This window comes from Conger conger, chromosome 9 (assembly GCF_963514075.1).
Source record: "Conger conger chromosome 9, fConCon1.1, whole genome shotgun sequence".
In the NCBI taxonomy this organism is placed as follows: Eukaryota; Metazoa; Chordata; class Actinopteri; order Anguilliformes; family Congridae; genus Conger; species Conger conger.
This window is the reverse complement of record NC_083768.1, coordinates 13,039,108-13,048,066: the sequence shown is the minus strand read 5'-3', so window position 1 is coordinate 13,048,066 and position 8,959 is coordinate 13,039,108.

Here is an 8,959-nt window from a genome sequence, read left to right as displayed (position 1 = left end):
ACGCCAGTGTCGCCGTCTGAGGGATAGCATTCCTGCGTTTCAGAACGCATCATTTTGGCTCCGTTCAGGCTTGGCCACGACTAACTCCAGTGCTGTCGTCTATAGGATGACGTTCCTGCGTTTCAGAACGCGCCATTTTGGCTCCGTTCAGGCTTGGCCACGACTAACTCCAGTGCTGTTGTCTATAGGATGACGTTCCTACGTTTCAGAACGCGCCATTTTGGCTCCGTTCAGGCTTGGCCACGACTAACTCCAGTGCTGTTGTCTATAGGATGACGTTCCTACGTTTCAGAACGCGCCATTTTGGCTCCGTTCAGGCTTGTGCATGACTAACCCCAGTGCTGTCGTCTATAGGATGGCATTCCTGCGTTTCAGAACGCGCCATTTTGGCTCCGTTCAGGCTTGGCCACGACTAACCCCAGTGCTGTCGTCTATAGAATGGCATTCCTGCGTTTCAGAACGCGCCATTTTGGCTCCGTTCAGGCTTGGCCACGACTAACCCCAGTGCTGTCGTCTATAGAATGGCATTCCTGCGTTTCAGAACGCGCCATTTTGGCTCCGTTCAGGCCTGGCCACGACTAACCCCAGTGCTGTTGTCTCAGGGACGGCATTTCAGCGCTTCAGCGCTTCAGCGTTTCAGCATTTCAGGACGCGACAGATGCTGCACTCCGCCGCTGTAGAGAGTGCCTCTTGGCTCCGTCGCTCCTGGGTTAATCTGAAGTGGCAGGTTGCAGTCCAGCTGCTCTGCAATTATTATTATTTTTTTATTATTCGCGCTACTCATAGCGACTGATGACTGACAGTGCTCACGGAGCCTCCTACAGTCTCTTCCTGCCGTGAATCTCAGCCTCACGATGAGCAGACTAAACGGGAATGCCAGACAGTAGGCGGAAGAGCTGGCCGGCATGCGAGCTGACGTGAACGGGACGTGGAATACGATTATGAATACGGCTCTGGCTATACTATCATCGCCAGGGGAAACACCCATCTCCTTTCCCAGCCAAAGCCAGCGTTATAGGAAAATCCGTGTGGTTTTTTTCAACCTGGGTCATATTTTCATAGTATTTTCCATCATTCCTCTAGTTTCTGATGGTACCTGCTTTATGGAGGGGTTTTTTTTCTCTCTTTTTTTGTCACTAGCTTCACACCGGTGTGTGCGGGGCATATCACGACATAGGTTCTATCGCCCTCAAACAAGTTCATTTGAAAATGAATGTGAAAGTTGAAATGTATTCGCTGAAATTAAAAGTAAAAATATTCCGTCGCATGCTGTTTCAACCCGCAGAATTTACCGACCGTATTGACCTGTTCTGCCTCAGAACGGTTAGCGTACATCATTGAGCTTGGGCTGATGACAGCTAGCAAAATAATCTATGAAAAAGGGCTGATTCTGAAAACGAATGCGTATCACTTTTACACAAACCAGCTCATCGACTGTGTAATTAGTTTGGCGATGGAGAAAGCGGCGAACGACAGTGTCCGCGAAACGCAGAACGTTGTTGCGCTAAATGGACCGATCAATTCACCGCGTCTGGCCCAGCCCGTGCGGAATGGCCCGGAAACGGTTCGGATGTGCGGATCCTGTGCTCCAGCGAGAGATCCGGACGAGCTGCGGTCGACGGGCTGGGACCGGGAGACGGATCGCGCGCCTTGCATTAATTTCACAGATTGTCAGCGCAGACGTTCTCCCTTTCCGCTGTTATGATTAGCCTTCAGATTGTTTGAGTTTGGCGTCACTCTGGGAGGATTAATAACGGCGGCAGACACGTTGTCAGGAGGATAATTCCACTTTACTCTCTCTGCAAAGCCTCGTCCCATATTTCATACGTCTCCTTCTTCGGGGGGGTTTTTCTCCCGGACGCGGCCTCGCTGGACGCGTGTGGCTCGTGAGAGCCGCTGAGATGGTTATCTGCAGTAAAGTGCGCGTGGCGGTCGGGGCGTGAGGACGCTGAGCGGTCCTTGGCGGTAATGCCGAAGCCCTCTGACACTTTGTCAATAGCACCACAGCCGTGCAATCAGTCACCCGACCCCACCCCTCCCGACCTCCTCCGTCTCAAACACGCGGTTTCGGCCGAAAACATTCAAAAGAAGTGCTCTTTCGCCTGTGCCCTGGCGGCTCGGGCGGTGGGTTTGGCGCCAGGGCACACGCAAACCCCCGGACTTCCTTTGGCTGTGAATCTCTTGCCACTGGCCTGCCATCTGATCGCACACTCCTGCTTTCATGACCATTATGCATCTCACATGAGCTGCTCGTTTCTGGCAAGACAGGGGAAACGAAAGCTTTTGCTTAGGTAAATGTTACTAGCCATTTATTTATCACACTTTGAAGGAGCTTGTACTCAGTGTGAGCTTGGTACTATAGGTCAAGTAAACATTTTCCTGTTAACCAGATCCCGGTTCAGAAAGTTCTCCCCTGTATTTTGTTCCAGTCAGCTGGATTTGCTAATTAGCACAATTCTTTAGCCAGGATGTAGGGCTAATCAGTGAAATCAGCTAGCTGAGTTCACGGGCGGGAGAATCTTTGACTTTTACGTTCTGACCCTTGAATGTTCCTGCTCTGCTGTTAACATCTTAAATGGTATTTAAAGTCTGTTAAGTGGGGTGAAAAGCATGACTCTCTCTGCAGTCACAGGAAGTGGTGTGATGCGTCCCGGCTGATGCGGTTTCCCTCCCTTCAAGCCGTTGCCATGATGACTGACATGACACACGGAGCAGACGAAGCACGAGCACTCTAGCTGCTGACCCGAATTGTTTTCGAAGAAAAAAAAAACACTTTCGACGACAGCCTGCCTCGCTCTGTTTAAGGGGAGAAACGGCAGTTACAAATCCTTCAAAGAGACAAAACATCTCGCAGCTGCTGGTCGCTACGCCAGTGGGAGAAATCCTGCGGGGCGCGACAAAGCAGAACTTCCAAAATGGCCGCCCTGTTCTCACAACCCTCCCGTCTTCCGTCCCTCTCGGCCTCTTCCCGGGCGAATGTGTGAGACACGCACCCATTGTGGGGGGTAAAAACCTTCTCCTACCCCCCATTAAACAGGTCTCCCTTCTTATTCTTCCCCGATGCCATTCCGAGGGCCAGGCGGCATTGACTGCCAGTAAATCTGCTTGGCGCATAATCCACCACCCATCCGCCAGCTGCTCTCCTGGCACCGCCAGTGTTCTGGTCTCCATGGAGATACCCAGGCGGGCCAATGACACACAGGGCCTGGCGCCGTGCCAAGGTAATCGGGTAGCGGCGTTTTTTCAGTTTTTTTTTCATAGCTCCGTTTTAATAGAAAGAGGAAAGCAGTAGGGCCTTATAGCCTGTCCTCTCTTGCCAATAAAAGAGCTTTGAGCTTTCAGCCAAGTGCACACTCAGTTAACTGCCTTGACCAGCTGTTGGTGAATCGGTGCCAACTCGCGCCACTGTGTGTGTGTGTGTGTGTGTGTGTGTGTGTGTGTGTAAAAAGAGAAACAATGTATAACATGCTACTGTGGCTATTCTCAAGGGACATCCTGAACAGGGTGTTTTGAACAGTTCTGAATGCTCACCTCTCTTGCCAACAGACATCCCAGTGCCACATCATTTCCTTTCAGACTTAAACACGGGTCTCTTGGGTAATGTCTCAGAAAGTAAAGAGAAAAGTATTTTTCAGTCTGATATATAAACATGCATAGTCAGGACAGACTACGAGTTCAGTATTCATTCTTTACCTGTAAATGAGCATTATCGTATTAAACTTCACACCACAAAACTGTGCTTACTTTCCAGGTACACGGCATAAGAGCTAAAATAGGTGTTCACAGCTGCATGTGTTTCCAGTCATGCATGTATGACGCATTGTGGCTGTATGGTTCATAATAACCTTCCTTGTACCAGATAGTTACAGACGTTTTGTTTTCAATTAACACAAACAAAAATGTACTGTTCTGTGAGTCGCACTGTGATGGAGAGCCACCCCCCCACCAAACAAAAAAGCAGTTTCAACATCAAAATCTGAAGACTGCTTTCCGCTCTCTCTGCATTATGTGTAGCTGCTGGCAAGTAATCCTTTACAGCAATTTATTTTGTAGAAGCGTTTATTTGGAGTGCCAGTGCGAAAGGGCCTGTTTTTCACATGATTTACAGGAGCGAAACAAATCTGCCCAATTACCATGCCAGCACAGGCCCAGGAAGCATTGTTAGGTCTGTCATGCACAATTAACCCCTTCATCGGGGAAGATGTATACCTCCCGCTCTCTGTGCTTTTAATCAATTACGCCACATAATGAGAGCTTCCTGCAGATTCATCTCAGCCCCATTCGCTCTCGCCTCCATTTTGTTTGTCTCTGCGTTCTGAGCCAGTTTAACGCATTAATCCGGCCACTGATAATGGATTCTCACCCGCACTTTGGGCGCTACTGTATTTTGTTGTTGGTGGGGAGCGGGGTTTAGGGGCTGGGGGGGGGGGGGGTTGGCTGGAAGGGGGAGTAATTAGACCGGTCGGAAAAAGAAAAACGCTTCCGAGCACATTCGTCGTGTCACATTTGACAGCGTTTTCTTTTTTTTCGACCGTTTCGGAGCGGATGAGAGGCGACGCGGGGCCCGTTTCGCACTGCCGTGCGCAGTTCACAGAGCGCCGCGCGAAACATGAAAGCCCAGGACACACACGCACACACGGGACTCCGGTGGGCTACGCTGCCTTTCGGAGTCAGCTGTTTCTCCCCATACCCCGCTCCTAAACCGATTATGAGCCCATGAATAGGCGCGGCTCGGGGGGTCTTACGGAGGACAAAGGGACAACTGAGGCCAGCGGAGCTGAAGCGGGCTTGACACCCCCTTAACAAGGCCGGCGTCGCTATCATTTTCATCCGCTGCGAGCGGGGTATTGAACGAAGGCATCTGCGCGTAACTGAGGCGAAACACACTCATCGCCGAGCACTCTGTCGCAGAACGCGGTGCGTTCTCAAGCTTTTGTTTTAGTCGTATTTCTCGGTGTCAGTAAATTCCTGCCAATGCGTTCTTTTTTTTTTTTTTTTTTGTTCCAGGTCAACGGATTATGTAAAATTTAATGAAGGCGTGACAGCAATTATCGTCTGTGTGCACGGGCTAAATATGAACCGCTCTACCTAAATTCAGAATATATTCCCAAATCGTATTCAAATTTAGAAAAGGAAGGAGCAGTTTCGGAATATGCGTTTGGCGTAAGTAGGACAATGCGCGCAAGCTGTGCGATGCGGTGTCGTTTCAGGCCCTGAAGAAGGAAGAGAATGAAGGTCTTCGCTCAGCGTGTGTGTGTACCCGATCCAAGCAATCCAACAGACACGAGTGGGCCACGCGCATTCGGCCAACTTGATGCCCGCCCAAAAAGTGTGAAAGCATTTCTGGGGGCTTCTCTGAAACTGAAGCCAGCACAAGGCGCGGAGAGAGAGAGAGAAGAGAGAATCTGGAGCCCGTCTGCGTCCACTAATCCACGCTGGGCTGGGAAGGGGGCCATCTTGTGCCAAGCGGCCAATCCAGGCTCCACAGACATCGTGTGGCAGGGCTGGGGATTCAGTAAAGGGGCATGATGGGATATGTAGTTTTTTTATATGAATCCCATTACTTCCTAATGTTCAGCTTCTGCTCTGACATAATGCACCAGTACACAACGTCTTGTGAAGGCACGATTTCACGATGACCACTTACCCTCTGTTCCTTCTAACCAAGCCGTCCCAGCCGTATTTGCCGTAATGGTACAGTTGAATATTCCAGAATGGCTCTGAGCAGCTCTTGACGGCTCAACTAGGGGCGGCCTGTAGCGTAGTGGTTAAGGTAAATGACTGGGACACGCAAGGTCGGTGGTTCTAATCCCGGTGTATCCACAATAAGATCCGCACAGCCGTTGGGCCCTTGAGCAAGGCCCTTAACCCTGCATTGCTCCAGGGGAGTATTGTCTCCTGCTTAGTCTAATCAACTGTACGTCGCTCTGGATAAGAGCATCTGCCAAATGCCAATAATGTAAAGGATGTCTCCACATGGGTCTGTGTATAAGTCAAGGGCTGAGCACAGCCGGACCTAATAATGGCAAATCACGAGCATGACGCTGACATTTTGGCTCAAACCCGTTCACGTTTCCCGTTGCTTATCAGCCCACTGATACAGCTGACTGTCAATAACTCAGTGTTGCTAACTGATAAACATGTGAATGGGCTTCATCAAGCAGCAGTCAGCGCTTTCGTTTTCTGCAAGATTGAAAGGGAAATCATTTAAATAGATCAAACATCTACACGGCACGCCGCAAAAAAGAGAATATTAACTGTTTTGCTCCTGATTTTACCGGTTAATCAATGGATCTGCTCTATAATGCTAATGGGTTTCACTATAAAGCATTCACAATGCAGTGTCTGCTGATGAGGAAACATCCATCTTCATTTCCAAGTTGCACTTCCAGACGACGTGTACTGCGCTACCGCTGAAACACGCATCCCGTGTCTTTATTCATATTGCTCCAAATGCTCCAAAATTGCAGAAAATGATATTGATATTGTTGTTGCTGTGTTCTTACTCTGTCTCCCATGGAGCGTTTTCACACAGCAGGAGGGAAATAAAGACGACTGGAGCTTTTTAGTTATCCACCCTGTTGAGTTATGGTTCCTTTTCAGAAGTGGGGCATCATACAATTGTTATTAGAGATCCATTATAAACTCTCTTGCCATATTAGAAGTGAAAATGAATTAGGAACGTGAATTATATGTGAATTAGAATTAATTAGGATGAATAAGGTGTGTGTTTATTCATGTGCATGTGTGTGTGCGTGCATGCGTGTGTCCTCCATATTGTATGATGGATAGAAGCTAAAGGATTTGCCTTTACATATTCCACCTGTGCTGCCCAGGTATCAGGTTCTCCTGTGCTTCTGTGTCAGCATCAGCGATGAAGAGGAAGCGGACTGTTGGACTGCAGAATGAACCATTTAGAACCATGGTGCTATTATGGTTCCTTCTGTTCCAGAGATAACCAAATCCTTTCAATAACAGGATCCAATATAGGTCAGCATAAAACCTGTACTCTAGTTCCATTTGTAATAACCCACTTTGGGACAAAAATAGACAAAGATAATGCAATGTGGTTGGAAAAAGAACATAAATACATTTTTCTAAGGTAGTTTTAAAAAAAAGTGCTTTTCTGAGAACATACAACCCTCTTGTGATATAGCAGGAAGTGCTGTGGTTTGGTTGCCCTGGGAAACCAAGTGAAAGTATACTAGGCCTATAGGTAAATGATGGTGTGGTAAATGGAGTTGTAATGAACAGCCACTGAGAAACAGCCTTGTGGGCATAGTTTATAGTCTCTTCCTTCATTAATCAATCCATGCATTCCTAAATAAAATGCCCCGTGTTGCATTTTTGAAGATGACAGGATGCTGTATATAAATTCTTAGTCGACTGCACTATCTGGACAAGGTAATTTAGCTCACCCACTTCCTACTGAATTTATCTTTGATCTTTTTTCTCAGAAAACAGGCTACAAAGAATTTCAAACTTGGTGAAGGTGACATTTCTGAGGTTAGTTCTTGTGTACATTCTGCATGGCCCTTGAATTTCAACTCTACAGAGAACAGAGTGCATTTACCATTTCAGCTGTGCTGAGTGCATTCACCATTTTAACTGTGCAGAGTGCATTTACCATTTTAACTGTGCAGAGTGCCTTTACCATTTTAACTGTGCTGAGTGCATTTACCATTTTAACTGTGCTGAGTGCATTTACCATTTTAACTGTGCTGAGTGCATTTACCATTTTAACTGTGCAGAGTGCATTTACCATTTTAACTGTGCAGAGTGCATTTACCATTTTAACTGTGCTGAGTGCATTTACCATTTTAACTGTGCAGAGCACATTTATCATTTTAACTGTGCTGAGTGCATCAACTATTTCAACTGTGCCAAGTGCATGTACCATTTTATCTGTGCCACATGCACAGAGCTCGCTCTTTGATGCTGAGTTGTAAAGGAATCGGAGGTAATGAAGCTAGTTTAAGTCAAACTTTTCACAGTTTAAATGTGTTCCTGCGTAAACACTAAACTGTACTGGAAACATTCTTTTGGTAAGTCAGTGTCAGCTCATATTACTTGAACAGATGCAAATTTACATTTCAAAGATAAAATTTACTCATATTTTATTCCCCTTTCTCATCAACATTTTTGGGAGCAATTATCTGTAAACGTCATGCTGATCTCTCAGACATGAGTATGCGTGAGATTATACAGAAACCTTTTAATGCCTTTTCTATGAATATGTTCAGAGAAGGAAATGAATGTTGCTGATAAGAGATCATGGTGATTAAAAGCATTTATGATGCTGTGGAAGGTTACAGTGTGGTTTAGCTCTTCCCAGGGAGGTAACTAAGACCCATCGGGCCTATTGCACCAGCTATTCAGGACCACAGACCGTTGACAAAGCATAGGGATAAGCGCTGGCCAGTCCTCCGAAGCAGTTGGCAGTAACGTTACTAACAGATAGGAGACAGCATCACAATATTACATTACTTTCTGACTAATAATGCTGCGCGCTCATTTAAAAGGATACGCAGCACAACTCGCGCTCTGCAAAATCATCCACAATCATCTGTCATTTTCAATTGAAAGTATTGATAACCTCTTGTCCCATTCTGCTCCTTAAGCAGGTCCTGAGAACTTTTTAGCGGTGAGAACGAGCATTTAGCTGTGGCAGCAATCGTATGGTGGAATTGAGAATCAAGGGAGTGCACGCATCGCCAAAGGCGGTTGCTAGTTAAAAAAACAGCTAATCTGCCTTTGGTTTTGCTACATTTTACAGTTCCTCTTTTCTACTTTTTTATGCATCACTTGCTCTTGCTAGCTATCGGTTGCAGTCATAATCGCGACAGCCCAGTTCAAAGCAGGCCAATCACGTGATAGATCAAAAACAAATTTTTCCCCACGTACCTTTGCGAAGCACAAACCGACAGATAAATATACAGATAATAGAAGCGACCATTTA